We start from the raw sequence: 21,528 nt of genomic DNA, 5'->3' as shown, positions 1-21,528 counted from the left end.
CTCCTACTTATTTTCACAGAAACTACAACAGATACAAAGAGCACGACAACACTTTTGATAGAACAAATTCTCAGCTACAAAACACTGGTTTTCAGCATAGTTACCATCATTAGCTATGTGTTTTTGCCAGAAATGAACAACATCCTCCACGCTACGCTCAGAAAATTATGCACCAGCGGAGGTGACCCACTGTCACCAATGCTGAAATGCACCACCCACCACTTTGCTGTACTCACATCCATTATTCAGCAAGCATCAATGAATGTCAATAGGTGCCTTTTTTTTTTTTTTTCACATGGAGGAATTCGATGACACACCTTTGCTTCATACACACTTCCATGTCAGATGCCATTCTCTGACTGCTTTTCTGATGCCATTTGTCACACGGCAACGAAATGTAGTGGAATGTTGGTGAGGAGGTTCAGCCTCTACTACCATATCACCAGAATCTCCCTCTGATACTGTGGGTCAACATCATAAAATAGGAGGCATTATCTTTGGAGCAGCCCTTGTACTACATATGGTGCTGGAGCATATATAAGTGCTTCTGTAACATACTATGAAAACAATGCAATACTCTTGTGCAATCTTTTTAATAGAACTGCAGGATTTATAGTTACTACACATAAATTTTATGTGTAGATGAATCCTCTTTGTGGAATCTTAAAAACTAAATCTCCCACTGCATTCATAATTCTAAGTAACTACAGAATTTCTTTTGCTAAACATTCACATGGATTTTATATGCTTTAGAATTTCAAACTCAGCTATGTCATGTATTAAAACCAGAGCAACAGGCAACTATGACATGTTCAGTGCATTTGGTAAAGTTTAAGAGCTGTGGATCTCAGCTAACCCTGCACCAGTCTTCCACCGAGGAAGGCTGCAAATAATAATCACTGTTAATTGTACCTCCAGGACTTATTTTACCTGTGCATGTTACTCTTCGCTTGTTGAATGGCTGTGGAAGATCTCCCAAACTGACTATCTGTACTTGCAACCAACCACAGCTTTAATATATTAGTTCCTTTGGGACCTAGAAAACAGTGGAATTACTTGAGCATGTAAATAGCTGCTTAGTGAATCTACTATTGAAATTACTGCATAACTAACTCAGATCCTAGAATTTCAAGAATAGGGAAAAAGTAGATCTCTGGATCTTATGTGTATGAAGATAACAGTCAAAATGTGAACCAAATGTTAACATACACGAGGAAGCAAACATACTGGAAAGAATTCTCTTAGGGTATGGTGTCAGCTTTGGTGAAAAGTAGTTTTTCTTGAATGTATCAATGAAATAAAAAGAATTTTTAAAGGGCTGAGGCTAGAAAATGGAAATCAGTATTGCCTGAGTCTCTGCTTTATAATTTTTGTATGTCATATAGAAAATGAAATTTGCATATCAAATCAGGCATGTGGAAGAGTTAAAATTGTACTCGCATGCTGGGATGCAATGAGGTGCTTCTTCTCAGTGTTACAAGACTGTATTCTTCCAAACAGCCTGAGATAAAAGGAAGTGGTTGAAATCTCTCTTTCCCCTTTTCTGATACAAAATTGGCCATGTTGAATTAATTATGAAGAAACTAGGAATGTATTCATTTTAATAGTTTCCTGATGTGTGGACTCTTTTGTCCCTCTTCCTCTGTTGCTTGAAAACATACAACAGCAATACCCTCCTGCTCCTCACTTCCTCCCTCCCCTTTTCCTCTGCTAACATACTATGTTAAATATGTTAGCATTTTTTTTCAGTAGTTGAAATCAGAGTTTTGGAGCAGTAAGAGTCACACCCTTGCAATTATCAGATTTAACTTTTTTTTTAAGCAAAGGCCAGGACTTATTCCTTTGTTCATGTAGAAGCTGTTTAATTGATCCACCTTGGATAGTTTCATGTGGGTTTTGGATTTCTCCCAAGGCTAATGTGGCACAGCTGGGGCACTGTTCTAATGATAAGCTGACTACCTTCTGTCCTTAAAAAAAGCAATGGTGTAGCTATAGTAGCCATTTTGCCTCTCCTTATAGGTTGTGGGATCCTTCGTGAGGCAAAACAGAGAGGAAGACAGATGTCACTAAGGTAATTTCATTTTTATTTATGGTAGGTGCTTTTGAAGCCCTGTTCAAAATGAGGGTGTTTTATGCTTCATAAGTGTTCTGAGGTGTTCTTATGTAAAGCCTTTGCCTGAAGAGAATATTTGGACTGGATTATGCCAGTGCAATGAAGCTGTAGCTCTCCTTTAGACCTTGTAGTGATATTGTCTAGCTAAAAACAATGGGTGAGCAGACTTTGTTGAGTCTAGGTTAGTGTGCTACTACTTGGTAGAAGAAAATTTTCAAAACAGGATCTGAACAAGGGCATTTTCCTAGTTATGTTGTGACCATGTTCAGCTACTTCCTGTTTCATACTTCATCTGAGAATGAGACTTTTTCATGTAAAACTACTTGCAGAATGAATGCAACCTTTACTATGAGTGAAAGCTGTGCAGGACTCATAACTGCAGACTTGGCAACTCTGCTGTTTAGTTCCTTGGCAAACATGTTTCGTCCTTATTCTTTATGAAGTAATGTAGCCTAATCTTATACTAGAGTGGCTTAATGTAGCTTTAGTGTGAATTTAAACAGGGGAGTAGAGAAGGACCTGTTTTAGTAGTTAAGAGAACTGTAGGTACTGATGAGAGGCAGTTTCCTCTGCTGTTATGACTGTAAAATATTGCTGTGTGACTATCCATTTCTTTGGGTGCCTTTATTTTGCGAATCTGGTAGCGTTGTGGCTTTCCTCTGTTGGTCTGCAAAGTACTTGGGAGGGGCTTTAATACCACAGAGATTCTGAGAGGTAACCTCATCTTGGAAAACTGCAACCTTTTGCTGGTTCATTAGAAACAAAGTTAGCTGATCTCCAGGGATGTTAGGAGAGATGACTGCTTTTTTCCTCTGAGGCAGAATGATTTGTAGAACTCAGATGAAGTTAATTACAATACATTATGGAGTTACAGTAAATAATGAATTTATTTCAACCAGAAGCTTTGCCATTATTCATAAATCTAAAAATAACATGAACTTCTTTGTCCAGTATCATCCTGTATCATCCAAAAACATTACCTGTTTTACTTCTAACAAATTCATAGCCCACAAAGGTGAATCTGATATGACAGATACTAAAATATCCTGTAGAGAAATTTTAAATAAGTGTATGAAGTTCCTATTCAATTTCATGAATAATCGCTGTCCTGGGCAGTGGCAGAAGAATGAGCGCTCTGCTCCCTGTAGACTGGGCTGGGATACGCAGGGGAAGGTTTTACACTGGGAGAATACATGGGACAGAGAGGAGAAAGAGAAGTAGAGAATATTTTAATTCAGTGCTCTTGAACAATGCACTGTAAAATGAGATTAGTATTTTTACCACTCAGGAAGCTGCTTACTTTGCCATGGTTTGTCTTTACACAACTTGTTGTGCCCTCTGGACTGATAACACTCTTGTCTTTTCTCATACCCTTCATATGCGTACGAATCATAACAATAATGGAAATTTTTTAAGTCTGAATTAGAAATGCTTTTGCTCCTGTAAAATTTTTATCTCTTCAAAACAACTCTTGGAAAGCAGAGGAAATATTGTTAAGATGATAAGAACAAGTTTCAGTGGAAAGGATGTTTCTAGAAGAACTCTGCCTTCTTCCTTCCTACTGCTCTGAAAGGGACAGACTCTTTTTAACTACCCAGCAAATCCTGAAGGATTTGGGACCTGGTGCATGGCATGCTCTGCACCTACATAAGAGTGGGCGTAGATAAAGTAAGAAAAATCCAGTGGGAGAGCTAGAGTCATGAGGAAAAGAATGCAATCTTGTGGTTAAGGCGCAAGCCTGGGCCTCTGTAAGCCTGGGTTTAATTTCTGGCTTGACTATAGGCTCTCTGCAAGTTTGCAGACAAGTAACTTGATCTTTGTGTTTCAATTCTTCATCTAGAGTACGGACAGTACTAGCATAGTTCATGCTGTGCGAGTATAATTAATGTTTTTTGCTACAACAGTGAACAGAAATCTGAGTTACACTAGTCTCAGTTTGGGTTTAGAGCAAAGACTGACATAGGCCTGTTACAACTGAACCTGACCTCATATCCTGAGCCTTTTTTTTTTTTTTTAAAGTTCTGCTCAACAGATGTTTTCTCTTTCATCTATTTTGTTTTCCTTACAACCAGCTTGGTTAATATAGTTAGAAATGATATTTTCTGTTAACTGCATGCAACATCTCCTCTGATGCATCACTTTTATGAGTAAACAGTAACTACATGGCAGAAGTTAAGGCAAGTTACTACAAGGATTTCTAGCTAGGAAATTCTTCATGCAAAAGTTAAAATATGTAACATTTTTAGAAATCTTCCTGTTGCAATAAAAACAATGGTCTGCACCACATCTAACCTCCTCACCCTAAAATAGTGCAGCAGAGGCTTGCAGGACACTAACTTGCTGAGCTGACTGTGGCCTGTCCTTCCCCAGCTTGAAATACCATAGCAAGAGTGTCATTGCTTGTAGCTGGAATGGGCCTTTTGCTTGAAATGTTAAGAAACAGGGAAAGGAAATAAAGACCAGATGAGCAACCACCCTCCCTTTCTCCACCTCAGCCCCCTTCCCTCCACCTTCCCTCCCCACCATGCTGTCATCCCTAAGATGACATGCAGAAACACAAGTTGAATCTGTTGGCCTGCTTTAAATTACAGCATACTTCTTGACTCTGGAAAAAGACTATGCATGCCCAAATGTGAAACAAGGTTTCAGCTGCTGATATCTAAACTGCATAATTATTTATCGTGCTTTATAAATAATGTGAAATAGACTTCTCTCTGTTGTTGCAATGTCTTTCCTCTAGAAATATTTTGCCCTATTACTTGAGCACGTTGCACAGAATGTAGTCTTAGCAACCCATCTCTTCTGCCTGCAGAGTCTGTGTGGAAGCCTGTATGCCTCAAGATCCCACAAATCCCAGCTACTGGATCTACTTCGTGTGTATGGCACCACTTGGGAGCCTCACTTGCTTCCTCATTTGCTTTGGATTCTGCACACATGCAGCTGCCTGGAAAGAAGTCCTTACTTGTGCATATTTACCCTAACTTTTAAGAGCCATTTAAGAATGTTAAAGAGCCATTTGGATGTGGTGCTCAGGGATATGATTTAGCAGAGGGTTTTTAGAGTTAGGGTTCTATGCTTAGGCTGCGGTTGGACTTGATGATCTTCAAGATCCTTTCCAGCCTGGGTAATTCTATGATTCTAACTTGAAGGAATTGGATAAGCCTCAGTTTCAATCATAATGTTTTTCAGAGAAAGCTTACAGGCATATACACCTATGCTTTAGATGATCCAATGGGCAACATTCTTTGGTGTGAAGATTGTAATTATACCATACACATCTGCATCTCTTCATTTCTTCCACCCTTCCCAATCCATCTTGTTTCTGCAGTTGCGTTTGCTTTTTCCACTGTGCTCCTTTGATGATTTTTCCACTATATGCAAAACTAGCTTGAATCATCAAAACAAAATAATTACCAAACTGCACTGACTGTTGATAAGCATTGTTAACCATTCTGTGATGGTCATAGCTGATGCTAGTAGATTTCATAGAATCACAAGTTTGAAAAGGACCGACAAGATCATCCAGTCCAACCATCCTCCCATTTCCATAGCTACAACAAACCACTAAAACAGATCTTGTAGCTCCTCATCCAGATGCCTCTTGAACACTGCCAGGGACAGCGACTTTATTACCCTGGGCAGCCATTTCAGGACATGACCACTCTCTGAGAGAAAGAGTTCCTTTTTATGTCTAGCGTAAACCTCTTCTCTGGTGGTACATGAGCTGTGAGCATTTTAGTAAAAGTTTTATGAACAGGAGCTGGGGAAATCACTTCCTTCTGCAATATCTGACTTGGTCACATGCATAAATATGAGAAACCTTGGAATTGAGGAAGAATGGCCCAAAATCAATATGTATACTGTTAGTATTCTGAATGTAGTTCCAGCTGATAACTGCTGCCTTTAATACTTCATTTGGAAAAGTAGTTCTAACCAGAAGGTAGTCAGAATAGTGTAACAAAACAGTAAATGATAAGGTTTTCATCCCTATTTCCTTTAATACAAGGAGATGAAATTTCTGTTATGCTTTTTTATATTCACTAGCCATTTTCTTATAACTTCTTTAAAAAGCAGAACTATTCTACCTTTTGCAACCTTGTATTTCTACTCTGGCCTCAAACAGCTTCTTTCCTATATTTAAATGTTTTATTGTCTGACACTCATGAACAGCATTTCCTTATCATGAGTGTCTAAAATCTCACTTCCTGAAAGTCACTGCTTTCCTGTCTGAGTACAGAGAAGTTGTTATCATAAGGATCTAATGCTGAATCACTCTAGTGTTGGCAGTGATGTTGGTTATGCCCCAGATGTGTTGCTAGCAACTGGTTAATGGGCAGCTGAGCCAAAATAGGGGAGTAGCCTGAGGACAACTGGTGGATCCATACTTCTTTGACATCCACAGACCTCAAACAGCAACAGGAGATGGGAAGGGAGGTGAATGGATCCTTCAAAATAATTACACTTTCTCCTCAGAAGTTAATGTAGAATTGTGGTGTCACTCTCTACACAGATGCTCTTTTGTTCTACAAGTAACATTTGTCAGAAGTAAAGCTGGTTAGGAGTAGCACAAGTTATTTCACCATGCATGCACAGAATGTACCTCCCCCCATTGCTATCCATAAGATGACAATAAATTAGTTATTTTTTTGTTGTTATTGAGAACGTTGGTGACCAGCAGCAGAACGTACTTATTTGAAATTCTTATGTCCTTAGAATATGATACTTAAAAGTAAGAGCTGATCTTTGTTTCTATCTCCATGCAAGTGCTTCATAGTGGAGGAAAAAGAAAGGTCATTATTTTGGTCAAGAAAAATGAACAGGGTCCCTGACTACAGTATCTTTTTACTCTTCATCCTTATTTAAAGCAAACAACATCAATAAGAGTGAGAATTCACTACGCATTCTAGTTTAAAATCTATACTTCCTTGTGCATAGTTCTAGCCCCAGTAAGTACTCCACTATATTTTATGTTTTGACCAATTCAGGCATGGGGAAGTAAACCTAATTGATGCTGATTTACTGTGGTTGGCTTGTTGCTAACTGCGCAGAGTAATGTCTTTGGAAGAAAGTGGATTTGGTGTGTCTCTGTTATTCCTGATCTGTTTCCTCCCTCCCTTTAGACTCGCTTCTACAGTTCAGCAGTGCCTTTAGATAGCAGATTAGCAGAAGGAAAAAGGAAAGATAGCACTATTCAAAACAAATTCGTTACTGGAGCACAATTTGTGTCATCAGGAAGTTAAAAATTGTTCTGAGACCATACCAAGTCCTAAAGGGGTGACTTTTGGGCTAGACTTTCCCCATATTCCAGATCTTGACAGCTATAACTTTCAGGAACTTCTCATCCTTTCAGATCCAGAAGCAAACCTCACCATAGCTCCTAGCAAGTAAATACAATTTTTTCAAGGAAAAAAAAAAAAAGTATGCATTGCAGCACTGAGTATATCTTTTAGTAGTGAACAAAATGTGCCAGAAAGCACATGTGAAGGACAGTTGTAGTGTTCTGCTTCCCTTCATGTTCTGGGAGTGTTTTTTTCCTAAGGTGCTAGTTCTATTTTAAAGATTCTCCACACTGCCCTTTTCAGACTACTTTTGTCAGGGCAGACAGTTTTAATACCCATAGGCAAGTGAAGTGAAAAGCTCATTATCAAACAATAAAAAGGATTAATACATGCTCTAATAAAAACCTTATGAAAGGAGAGGATCCACCAAAGGACTGTAGGGCACAGAATGTGTGACAAGGCTTTGTCCTGTGATCGGTACTTTCATGAGAACGTGTCTGTTACCAAGGCTATCTTCAAATTCTCTGAAGTGTAAAGTAGTCTTCCCAACACAGGCAGTAAACAGTCCACTGCAAAACATCTGTACTTGGTACTGTCTCTCTCTATTGTTAGCTTAAGTCTAAGAAACTATTCATTTTTGAAAGGGTATTGTGCAAGAGGAATCTGGTATAAAATGCTTGCCGTAGTATTTGTCTTGGAAGGCCATAGGAGAGGTGGGATGAAGATGTGTGGAGGGGTGGCAGACAATTCTTTCTCCTTTTTGCTTCATTTTCCCCTTTATTTCACCCCATAGTGAAATGCCAGCCTTAAAACAGAGGGAGAAGATCTTGGAGGGGAAGAAAAATTCAAAGGCAGTGAGAAACATTACTAGTATTATTATTATTATTATTATTATTTTCCACATTAAGGTATTCCTCTTTGTTACATAAAATTATTTTAGCAGTTAATGATAGAAAGGAAAAAAAAAAAACCTAAAACATTATGGAATGACAAAAATAGAAGAGGAATAGCAACAAGTGCATCCCACCTGTCCTACTATAAGGTCTCTGAATCTAAGGGTGTTTTCTTCCCCAGCCAAGGAGTGTCATGAAAGCTGTGCTGTTTTGGTAAGTCTCCGATTCAGATGTTTGCACAGAGACTGGCACAGCCACAAATGTTTTCTAGTCCCTCGATTTATTTATTTTTCCCAGTCTTTCCAAGGACCAGTTAATTTTATCCTCTCTGGGCACTGTAGTGGGACATTCAGTTCAGTGTGTGTCTAGCAAAGAGAGGCTCATTATTTTTCACAGACTTGAAACAAACCCTTGATTTTAAAATGCGACAAAAGCAGAAGCAAGTGCCCCTTTCCGGTGCCTTGGGATGAGCCAGCATGCGGGTTCCTCGCTCCATGATCCCCAGTGCAGCTGTCCTTTTGTGCTCTGGGACACAAGGGAAAGAGCTCAGGAAGAAGCAGTCAGGCTGACAGGTGTGCCATGGTACAAGGACTTGGCGGGGTAGGCCACACATCTCCATACACACGGGTCTTGTATTTGATTTCCTCAGTGGCCGTCAAGGCACAAGCAATCTCATCATGCAGCCTCCCTTTCTGCACTGTCTCCTGGCCAGCTTTGGCCAGAATAATCTCCTTTCTCATTATTCCGTAACACTGGTATTTGTCAAGTTGATGGGAACAATGAGAGCATTCATTTAGCCAGGAGACAGGCTAAAGGGGGTCAGGAAAAACCCTTCAAGGGGAAAGAAATAGTTCTGTCAAACTTTGAACTCCACTGGAGCTCCATTTGTCTTGAGGTTTGACTGGGTGGGAGACAGACTGCCTTGTCCTGGCTGTCTTCATCTAGGGTCACAGGGCAAACTCAGGTTTTATTTTGTGGATTTTGTTTTTTAGCTGCATCTTTAATCATAGAGCCCTGCTGTTCAGTGTGTTCCTTCATGCTTTGCAGAATTCAACCACTAAGAAAGGGATTTTACCTATGTGCTTGTTTATACATATATGCAGTTATTCTAATATCAGAGACTTGATTCTCCTGACCAACACTGAGCAATGCTGGTAGTGCTGGTAGTGAGGGACAGCTTCAGCTCTAACAGTATCGCTGAGAGGTCTCAAGATAAAGTAAGGAAAGTCTGTTCTTTCTGAACATCCTAATAAGTGCTGTGGGATAGTGAGGAACAATAGAAATTGCCCTGGAAACAAATATGTAAACTTAATGCCTAAAGAAGAATTCTAGCCCTGTTTTACAGCAGACTTCTCGTAGCACTGGCACTTTGGCACTTGATGAATGTAAATAGATAGCTGAAGGTAGCAGAGCATTTTTAAGAATATTCCACATTATTGAAAATAGATCCAATGATTTTTATAAACATTGTGTTACCTACAAGCTGAATGTGAGCATTGAGCTCACTTAAAAAACACAGTAAGCAGCACAGTGTGCAGGGACAGTTAACCCTGAGGTATTTGTGTCATGAATACTGCTGCAGTGAAGACCTGGGAAGGCTTAATAGTTTCATTTTTGTCTTTGCATTGTACTCTAATGAGTCTGTGTCGAAGTGCTGTCAAGTCTTGCTGCAGAGGTGCTGTGTTTTAAAGGAAAGTTAAATGTGTTTTGTAGGCCATTATTAACAGCCTGTGCTGTTTCCTACTTGGTCCAATTCCAAAGCACTCAGCAAATTCTACAGAGTAAATTTATTGATATGAAAATGCAGCTACCTCTAGGATTAAGAGCAGTGCCAATTTGTGCTTTGCATTTTGCCAGCTCTTCATAATAAGAAATCGTGTACCTAAAAAACAAAACAAAGCACTGACGTATATGCAGTATCTATGATCTTTGGGAAGATAAGCTGTTTCTAATAACTATTGTGTTAATCACAATGAGATTTGAATCAGTTTTGAGAAACTGAGACAGCATTATCATAATTCATAGTTACTGTAAATATAAAAGATTAAAAGCAATAAGAAAAGGATATAGAAAGATAAGAACATTTTCATCACACATTTAGCTTCCATGCACAAACAGCAAGAGGAAGAGTATACTGTTTACACTCAACATAATGTGCACAATTCATTCTGCAAGCATAGGGAGTTTTCCTTAACATGGTTCATGGTTCAACTCAGTTGGATACGGCACAATTGCTGGGTAGATCCTGAGAGAAACTTTACTTAAATAGCTTCATATAATTTTGAGAGCAAATGAAAATCAACAGAGAAGACTCGAAACTGGGGATTGTGGCTCAGGTGACCACTTATAGGTTGACATAACCAAAGTTAGAGGAGAAACTCTATTCTAAGCAATACCAGTTCCTTCTTGAAAATAAATGGAAGAAATGTGTGAAGGATGTTTACTGTTAATCTCTTCTGATAGTCATGGAGAGTGTTTTCATTGTAGAACGAGGTTCTACAGCTGCCAGACTGGCCTGTGAGCAGCACATTCCATTTTACCCTTTTCAATTTGCCAGGATGCATTTGGAGAAACATATGCAAGAAATCTTCAGAGAGATTGCCCTTCACCTGCTTCTTTTTAAGGACTGTTCTGAGCATTAAGTCCGGATATAAACAGGAAAGGCTGCCTCCATCTTATCTGCATACACAGTAGAAAGGGAGTTGGGATTGTCTTCACTCCTCTAAAGCATCTAGTTAAGTGCCTGACTCCTAAATTATCTAACAGGACTTAAATTTAAACAGCATGAACTGAAGTTATGTGCTCAGCAACAGGCAAAGAAAGAAGTCATTGAAAATCTCTTCCCACTCTGGGTGTCCTTTATCACCATGCTGCATGTAGAACAGTGGAACAGATATTTTCTTTTTGCTTCAAAATGAATTAAGAATGAATAAGGAGGACTCTTTAGAGTGTATGGACAGAGAGTTTAAAGACTATGAACATAATCTTGTAGAGAAGTCAATAGAAAGAGTGGATTAAAGTGGAAAAATATTTTATGAAAGAAAGAGATGTAAGAAAAATGCATGGATTTGCATATTGGTTGTAAATGGCAGAACAGCAGGGAAGTGGAGCATCAGTACCCAACTACCCTGCACTCAGATGTGTGCATCAGTCAGAGATGTAGCTCTGTGTGCTCCCAACAGCTTCTCCAACTATCAGCAGTGTTTCCTTCCCTTTCACTTATTGGATTTTTGTTCCCAAAAAATTACATATTGAAAACAGTATTCTTATAGAAGAGAGGGAAGGGAATGGGAGCTGCCCAGTGTTATCATATGAGAATAGCTGCAAGTCTATATATGTTGCATTAATTCCTTGCTTTTTCTGTGCTTCAGTTATTGTGAAATAGGTGAAATCACTGTGGGAATAGCAAGTATCAGTGCATTAAAACTTCTGAGAAGTTTAAATGTTTAAGAACAGCCTACAGAGTTTACTTCATTTGCTGTCATTGATAATAAAGCCATAACATTTTCCTTACTGCAGATATGTGAAAACACCCCAGGGCAACTAAGCACAGTGAATGCTTGTTGTTCTCTTTAAGTTTATGATCCAATAGCTTATTCAGCATCCGAGGGCCAACGTGTGTTAACTGAGAGTAGGTGGAACTTATTGTGCCTGTCTTATTGTTTTTCCAGGTTATTTAACACACTGTTCTATTACATAAACATGTAAAGCTTAAAGCATGTATTTTCTGTAAGTAGGAGTAGGTAGGGAAGTCCAAAAGAACTAACACAAACATTTATGTAAATGAGTTTTGAAGCCAAGATTGTCCCCTAGTTAATTTATATCTGTTCCACCCTGACATTATTGCCAAATTAGGTATCCTTTATGACTAAACTGGGCAAACCAGAAGTGGGTTAAGGAAAAGAAAAAGAAAAAAAACAAAAAAAACAAAAACAAAACACCAAAAACAAACAAACAAAAAACCTTGATGCAAGAAAGCTGTAACCACACAAGGTCTATCTTCAGTTCTCTTATGAAACAGATGTTTCATTGCTCCATATAGAGGAAATTGAGATCAGCTGATTACCTCACAGATTGGCCTGAAAAAGTGAGCATGTAACTTGCAGCCAATAACTGTGAGAAGAGTTTTAGAAGTGCTCTGTTTTACTTGGGAAAGGGGCAGTGGTGAATAACCAGCTTGGAGTGGTACTTGGCAAGAAGGTTCTGATGACAATATGTTTTTGAAGGCACCGTGAAACAAATAAATGTTCTGAAAAAGGAGATATGCGCAACAAATTCCAGGGCAGGAGAACAGCTGCAGAAATGTTTTATGCCTTTGTTTGATCTCCAAATTTAAACTGAGCTGCCTTGTTTCATGGTGCCTTCAAACAACAGAGTTGTTTCTAATGCCACAATCGATGTGTGTCCGTGGAAAAGCTGCAACTATTTGCAGCCATCTGGGTGTGTTGATGGATGTGTATTTAACAGGTCTTTAATCAAAGAGAAGAAGGTATTCAAAATAATTTGTTGGTATTTTGAAGTGGTGGGTGCAGAAGGGCTCAGCATGCTGGATGTTATCATGATTGGTGTGTAAGGCAGCAGAAGATGGAAGGCTAGGAGAGCTGATGTCTGATACCCACAACCGTCACTGGGATAACTTGCAGATACGTCTGATGAGGCTGCAGGTCCTGTTGCATCACTGGGTATGCGCACCTGATGCAGGAGTGGGTGCTGTTTCCCTGATGCTGTTGGTTTGCAGGCAACAGGAGACATGCTGCTCAGGGTACAGGTATGTACAGGTTTTGCTCAGGTGGCTGAGGGCCATGGTAGGCCTTGAGGACTGTTAGAAAAGCTGTGTGGTCTATTCCAGACAATGTATGCATAATTTTGCAGCATTTTGCATAGTATGCTTCTGTGGAAAATGGTATCTTTGATCATATTTACTGGAAACTCTTGGGGGACTTTGAAGGATGTATTCAACACTGTATAATGGAAAGTGCTGAAAACGTGAAGCGGTGCTGTTAAGCAAAGCCAGTTTTGTAAGCTTGAAGACGACGTTGCTTTCAGACAGAACTGCTGAAGTGTGTGGGGCCAGTTTAGGATTTGCACCCCCAGCCCTTTCCCCTCCTCAAGTAATTAGGTCAGCTAAAGTGAGTTATAGTATGGCTGTTTAACTAAAAGCAAAAAGTAATGCCCTCTGATATGGATTAACAAAGAACTGAATTGAAGTGGCACATGGATCTCTTGCCAGGCAGCAAGAGGTTTTTAGAGAGCAGTTCCAAATGTCCCCTGGAAGCAGTGCTAAAGATGCCTGGGCTGCAGCCAGCAGCGCCTGAGTCGTGCGTGGAACAGCTGGCGGGAGCAGGGCTGGGAGGGTGGGGAGCGCAGTGCACCCACAGCTGGGGAGAGGTCATTGCTGTGTGCTCTGGTGGATAGGAAGGACAAAAGGGAAGAGCTGGACCTTGCCAGAAAAAGGGCATGTAAATAAAGGGTGGGGAATTACTTTTTTTCTGTCCAGGAAATAGAGAGTAACTCTTCACAAACATGTTTAACAAAATAAATAAAAAACCTTGGAACACAGAGTATTGCAGTGATTTGAATATGATAATTATCTTCTTGCCATTCGGGTAGATATTGATATTCCCACAAGCAAAGTATATATTCACTCTCTTAAATGGTGACAGCTGAACAGACTTGTCTACTGAAAACAAGGTAGTTTGCAGAAGCATTGAGCACCCCACCTGCATGGACTTTCTGAGGTGTCCCTGAAATTCCTGTACTGCGCAGTACCATGGGAAGGCACATAATAGGAGGAAAGTGGCCAGTGTGAAGATCAACTTCCCTAACCACATTTGCTTTCTGAACTCCAAACTCTTGGTCATGTAAATGTGTTACAGAAATCAAAGCAGCCCAGATGCTAGCTAAACCCAGGTTAAGAGAAGGTCATTCAGGTCTCACCAGCTAAATCCTGGTCTCTGACTAGCAAAACAGTGACCTGAACACTGCTTTCTCCTTTATTACATATAATTTCTCCTACTCCTTTGTTTCTGTGGTTCTTCCTGCACACACTGCATTTTCTGCTAAGAATCTGATTTCAGAAGGAATATTCTGAAGGTCTGCAATGCAAACAATGTGTCAGTGTATAATTGAAAAAATAATGTAGACAATGGAAATTTAGCCAAATGAATGAAAATATAAAAGTTAATGTGTTTTATACTGAGGGAGAGAAAGTCCAAATTGCTGATAGGTATGAATTGGGTGCCCTATCACCTCTTCGTGGAACAATGAGAGTGGTACAATCAGTGCTTTCAACCTTGCCTATACATGTCTTTCTCAATCAGCTTTCTTTCAAAAAAACAGAAGAGTGAATGAGGTAAAATGCCATCAGATAGTCCACACTTATTAGTAATTAATTAACAGAATTTTCTACTCTTCCTTTTTTTTCCTTGCTATGACATTCGTGTTCTTCCTTACTTATTTTTCTTCTTTCTTCTGAGCTCCCTAGTTCAAGAAAGACAGGGTCTGGAGCATCTCCCCTGTAAGGAAAGGCTGAGTAACATGGGTCTGTTCAGCCCAGGGAAAAGGAGGCTGAGGGGAGATCTGATGAGTGTTTGTAAATATCTAAATGGAGGTGGGAGACAAATGGATGAGGCCAGACTCTTCTTTGTGGAGAGCAGCAACAAAACAAGGAGTAATGGCCTAAATCTTTAACATAGGAAATTCCATTTAAACATGCAGAAGAACTTCTTTGTGGAACTTTTCTTGGTGGAAGAGTGACGAAGCACTGGAACAGGTTGCCTAGAGAGGCTGTGGAGTCTCCTTCTATGGAGATATTCAAGACCTGTCTGAATGACTACTTTTGTGACCTATTATTGGGTACATGTTCTAGCAGAGGTGTTGGACTCGATGATCTCTTGAGGTTACTTCCAACTCCTGCTATTCTTTGATTCTTCAGGATCTTGATGTTTAAAGATTTCAAAAGAAAAGAATGTACAAGTGTAAAATGTTAGTCATCATTCTCCACAGAAAAACAACAGTGTTCTGTGTGCTATCACTACACAACACTTTTTTCTACAGTTACACCTCTCCACCCTGACTTTTTGCTCCTTCTAGCTACATTATGATAAACAGACTTCTCTCTGCGGGGCTCAGTGTTTAGTAATAACTCAGCCCCATGAGGCAGAATTATAACTTTATAGTCCATGTGATCTGTCATAAGTGGTGATATGTAGGACTGCTCTGTAAGTAGTTGCAGGAAATGCAGCTTACAGACCTATTTTTTAAAACTATTGTAGAAACAGACACACAAACCATAACAATTAAAGAAAAACTCTTAGAAATTTGACTGTGCAGACTTGCAAATGTTTCTTGAACTCAAAATTGCACCAGTAAACTGTTTTCAATTAATGATTTAGTAGTTCCATTTAACATTGAACAGAAGATCCCAGATGAGTGTAGAAGTTTTAGTAGAAGGGAAAATTTTGCACACTGACTTTGGATTCTTCTGAATTTCAGACCTAAAATGAGTGTAGATTATAGCTTTGTTTGTAATAATAACCTGCAGGGAACTTGAAATTTTGCTTTTTTATCTCTCTTACAACATCAAATTAAAAAAAAAAAAAAAAAAAAAAAAGCACAGCAGTATTCATGACTGATTAAAAAAGAAGTTGCTCCAAACAGGGATCAAAGGCTGACATTAACCCTTACTGATCATATCACTAATATATATTAAAAGACCACAGGAGCTGAAGTGTTCTCCAGTAAGTGATGATTAAAGGCTGGTAAGAAGTTATACGTCCAACATATATACAAAAACTGGGAGAAAACATTCTATCAATTCTGTTTTCTCAGCATTAGGACCAAAGCACTTTCGCACAGTATGTTACGACCTATTATCTTTTAACAATTTCTTCCACACTTCTTCAGTGGAAATTTTGTTTTAGATAGGATTTTTCATTTTTAAGTATATTGTGAATATACGTACTTCTCCATGCATTTACTTGAAGACAAGCGCAGAATGTACATGCCTTGTACATGTTGATGTTTGTGGTCATCCTTAATTCCTGAGCACCTTTAATCCTAGATTTAGGATCCCCTTCTACCTCCCTGTCTCCTGGTCCTCCCTCTTAAAACCAGTTTCTGCCCTCAAGGATAAGTGCTACTGAGACTGTTGGTTAACTTCATAGTGTAACTGTAGGCACTATTAGGTAACACAGTGCAGTTCATGGAAAAGCTTAAAGATGAGGACCTGGTGGACCAAATACTCAAAAGACATTCAGAATGCTCCAAGCACTCAATGGAAGTATCTTTGGGATCTTGTCTGTGATCCATCCCGTACCATCTGTTTTGTGGAGGGATGTAGAAGACAATCTCACTCTTGAATTTCTAGGGACACTCATTGTGCTATTCTTGAAATAGCACAGCCTTCCTGAAAGATGGAGGAATTCTATTCAGGTATACAGTATTGCACTCTATACCTGATAGTGATGAGTAAAGAGGTGAGGAGGATATGAGCAAAGGTTTGATGATCTGCAAATAGTGGCCGAACCACAGCATTTTGGAGAGAGGAAGAAAAGCACTGCTTGATAATTATGACATGTTAGTCTCTGGGAGTAATCCTGTAATGGTCATATAAGCAACTAAGTTTGACTGTTGTTGAGATTGCATTAGTCCTAAAACTTTTCCCAAAACTCTTCTTCAGTTGCCAGAATCAGCTTTTGCTCTATTTCAGCTTCAAGCAGCTGTTTTTCATCCATGAATTCAATTCACTGTGCTGAACGTGGGCTCACTGTGGTAGTGATGCAGTTGCAGGCAGTAAAAACTAGCTAGTGTTGTGTGTCACATATGCAGATTGCTGACATTTAAATGCAACTGTCCAACCTAGTAAGTGTGACCATACAGATACTAATTCTTGTGGGGTGACAAAAATGAACCAGAGAAGGGAAACGCTGTTTCTGTTCGGAAAGGTATTTTAACATGTCACTCTGGTTGCCTGCTACCTTTCCTTGGTGCAACAGCTGTATCTCATGGCCAGCAGTGTCAAATACTAAAGAGGTGCGGGATGAAGAGAATGGATGTGTTCTCTCTTCATTGCCAGAAGGAGGTAATCCATCAGTGCCATTACACAGTGGTTTCATTTGTGTCCTGGCTTGTATCCAGGCTGTGCTGAGACTGCTTCAGTTAGCTAAGTAGACTCCCTTAGCTCTTCTAAGATGTATATTTCTTGCCATGAGCTATGCATTCCTGCAAAGAACTGTATTTTTACCCATGCTTATGTGAATATATGTCAGCCAGACAAGAAATTGTCCCAAGATTTTCACACAGGGAAACGGTAGATTGATTTGAATTTAGGCTGCACAAATAACCAATCTTTTAATAAATATTAAAAGATACAGGTATGTACCACGCTGCTTAAGTTGCTACTGCATTGTCTTAACCAGCCCCTACATCTGCTTCCGCCTTCTCAGTGTCAGCCTAATCAATTCTGCAGACATTTGGTATCAACATCTGGCAAAAAAAGACAATAAAGCTTCCCTAGTATTATTGTGAAGCTAGAGGCCAGATCTGGGATTTTTAAAACATGTTTTTACTACTGGCCACAGAATGTCTTAATGCCTAGATCTTGCAGTAGGAGTTCCTCCAGCAAACCCATTTAATGATTCATCCTCATATTTCTTATAAGAAATACAAGTATACAATACAATTGTATGCAATACATTCCCTGCATCTCACCAATTGCAGTTATCCATTTCATTAGTCTTAGGCTCAACAGCATGCATTTCAGCAGCTTGCAGGTAACACTGTAAACTGTTCTATTCATTCTGCCTGCCTAAGTGATCTCCTTGTTTATTTGCCTTCTAAGTTTGATGTTGTCATCTTTGATGATTATGGTTGATGTCTGCAGCTCAGAGCAGATATGCATGTATTTTACTATAATTTTCTAACATTTTGCTTGTATTAGTTGGATTGTCTTTGAGCCTCAGCAGGGTCCTAAGTTGAAATTTCTACTAATTTCTCACTAACCCCAGTAAGAGTCTCCTGTGCAGTTGGTGAGGCCTTGCCAGTCATCGTCTGGGATCAAGTTGTGCCAGTCTGCACAACAGCCTCTTCACACTGGGATGCAGACTGGGACAATACAGTCTGCAGTGTGAGCCTCTTTGCCCTCTTGACCATGCTAGTGCTAGCCTTTTCAAACTGATAAAACTGGGCAGGTTTTGCTCAGCAGTTAAACCATTGCTTGTTTGGAGACAAAACTGAAAAAATTGGAGTGCCAGACTCATGCTAGTGCCACTTGTCTGACTGCATGGATATCTAGAAGGACCAAACTATGTGGCAGCTCCCTGTTTTATTTCCATTTTCTAGCTGTAGCATTACATTCATGCATCCCTATTTTTTCCTGGAAATAAAACTGGCTGTCTAGGAATGTGTATCATTGTTTATACATGGAATGTGTCAGTTGTTTTACTTCAGTTTGGAGCATTTCCCTCATATTGTCAGTATGCACTAAGGATATTCAACAAAATTAACAGTGATGTGAAAGCAAAGCCCTGAATTTCTCTTTCAACAATTTTGGTCAGTATCACCACCCACTGGAAGATGTTAATGAAAGTAAAATAGAGTAATAGGATGTATTTAAATGTAGTGTAGGAGTCTTGGCTTGTGTGTAGTTTGTAACACAGGACAAATTCACACAGCTCAAGAATTGTCTTTTGAAACAAAGTCTAGGAAGAACAAGGACCTGCCAGCCTGGGAGCATCATCTTCATACTGGAACTTGCATGGTTAATCCAGAGCAAAGTTGATTCCACATTGCTAGAAGAAGCAGGCCCCTAGACAGCCTTTAGTTTTGAGATGACTTTAATTCCTTGCAGTTGCCAATACAGCACCTGCACTAGAAACAAGTTTTTAAAAAGTAGGTCATAATCACACGTGCAATTGTTGATTGCACAAAACAGGCAGGCTATAAAGCTGTCCTGTTCTATCTGCTTTAAGTGCTGGCACGCTACATCAGGAAACCCAGCAAATACAGGACCACCTGTGGAGTCCTTGTTACAGCATGATCCTGTTAAGTTAATACTCTCAAGCCTCTCTGCTGACTAATACAGGCAAACATTACAGCTAGCCAGGGGTTTAATAAGAGGGATGCTTTTACCTAGGGTACATGCCAACCCTAAGATTACCATGGAAAGCAAGCCTAAAAGTAAGCAAGAGGTTAAAAAAGAAACGTCTGGCTTTTTCAACAGCTGGGTTCCATTGTGAAAGGGTCATGTAGTGCCAAGGAAAACAGAAAATAGGAAGGCACACAGATTTGTTAGTTTGAAGTAATTGACCACATGGTGTCCAATGGTTTGTGTTCTCATGTTCTCTAGAGCGAAGTCCCACGGGAGCTGAGGCAGGGGTTCCAGTTCCTAGCACTCTATTGTTTACCCTGATGGTTTCCAGATGCTGGAGATAAGGACAGTGAAATCTCTGGGATGCTGCCAAAGAATGAAAAAGACTAAAGAAAACATTGAGGGTATTTTTTTCTTTTTATTTTTAAAGAGACAGCACTTCTTTTCACTAAGTTTGCCTTAATTTACAGTTTCCCTGCTCTCTCAAATACATATGCACATGCTTTTTCTTTCCCATTCTTCCCTCTCTGTTTCTCTTTTTGTACGTAAACAGCTCAGTAATGCAATCAACCAAGGGATAGCAATGTCGACATATTTTTTTCCCTTGGCATCCTGAGCTCATTTAGCTGCAACACTGAGGATGTACAGAAATGATTAGAAAACCCCAGCAAAACCTTCACAACAGGCACATCACCAAGAGAGTGTTAGCAATGATGGGAAAGCCTCAGAAAGTTGTGAGTTCAAATTTGCTTTGGCACGGCTGTAAGAAATTTACAAAATTCTACAAAGCCTTTCCGAACATCAGAACCACTGAAATTAGGGAAGAGAAGTGAGGAGCAAGGCCAAGAGAGCAGCAGATACTTTCATCAGCAAAGCCAGAGCACAGAAAAGACCAAGGGAATGTTAAACTATGAAGAGCGCCCTCCTGGTAATTAATTTTCATCTCCCAGAAAGATGAGGTCCAAGGACAGGATGTGTTAGCAGTATCAGGTCATACCTCTTCTTTTATAGTAACAAAGGACCTTAGGATATTTGCTATAGCTGTGCATTTGCTGCAGTGTTTGTATCCCCCTGAAAGGGATGGTAAGGGTATGGGAAGGAGTGTCTTTGCGGGAAAACAACTCCTTTAAGGTAGGCTTTGTGTAGAGTCTACCTTGCTAACACATGACCTTATCAAAACTAGTCCTTTACATAGAAACAGTATAAAAGCTTGATTCTAGATTCAGCAGTAAGTTAACATTCCAACCAAATAATTGTTCAAAACACCTTTCTGTTCAAAAGTGAAGGCAAAATCTGTGGGCAGCTTTCAGTCTCCTTGATACTGCCATCTTCTGCTTATCCAAACTCTTCCATAGAACCTTTCATGAAAACTAAAGATACTGAGACCTGATGTTCTGGGCTTAAGGTGTGATATTGCACAGCATGCTTTCTTATTCTCCATCCTGTTTTCTGAACATACTGAAATGGACCTTCCATCTCTTTCCTTTTTGATTTGTTATTCTCTGGATATAAGGCTAATACAAATACTTTGTTCAGAGAAGAGTATTTGCTTGTTTCTCACACGCACTTTGTAGATTTTATTGTTAGAAGTGGAGAATCTCTATAACAGAAACTACTGTGTTTCTTTCTGTAATACCTACAGTAGAGAGAATTTATCTTTCCTTTCTCCTACTGCATGTGTTAATAACAGCACAGTGGAGCTGAATTCTGGTGGCACTGAAATAAAAAATACTCAAAGAATACTATTTCTCAGCAGATATTATAATCAGGACTTCCAATATGTAAGACACTTTGGCAAATGCCACCAGGGGTATGTCTATTTTCTTAGTCATTTTGCAAGACAAACAAAGGGCTGTGCTGATGGAAACCTCAGTGCTCACGCTTTGTAAATTCCACTGACAAATAGGCTGAGGCACATGACAAGTAAGTTTACACCTCTAACTGTTTGCTGACATGATAAAAACATTAACTGTCTGATTCTGTCAGAGAGTTGTGGTCCTTTCCAGCTCTGTGGTTAGATCAGGGCAAGCTGCATGCTTAAGCAGTACACCTCCCTTTTGCATACTAGTGCAATGAGGTATGGCACTAACCTTCTTCTTTCCCACTTTTCCTCCATTTATTTCCAAATAAGATGCAATAAATGAACTGCAAGCT

At 39.5% G+C, this 21,528-nt stretch overlaps 1 protein-coding gene across 3 annotated transcripts in view; it reads right to left on the bottom strand.

Annotated features, from left to right (window-relative positions):
* The window catches only part of ZCCHC24 (zinc finger CCHC-type containing 24), a 99,301-nt gene that overhangs the window by 21,465 nt on the left and 56,308 nt on the right, over positions 1 to 21,528 (bottom strand). Inside the window, exon 3 of one of the 3 annotated variants that reach the window (XR_014948571.1) lies at positions 931 to 1,036. The exons of the other annotated variants lie outside the window; for them this stretch is intronic. The gene's annotated coding sequence lies outside the window, so the exon portion shown is untranslated. The remainder of the gene's footprint in view (positions 1 to 930; positions 1,037 to 21,528) is intronic. 3 annotated transcript variants of the gene reach the window in all.

This window comes from Coturnix japonica, chromosome 8, assembly GCF_054131305.1.
Source record: "Coturnix japonica strain WE chromosome 8, WE-NBRP24, whole genome shotgun sequence".
Classification (NCBI taxonomy): Eukaryota; Metazoa; Chordata; class Aves; order Galliformes; family Phasianidae; genus Coturnix; species Coturnix japonica.
The sequence above is the reverse complement of the archived record's forward strand: the minus strand, read 5'-3'. Positions and strand labels throughout refer to the sequence as shown.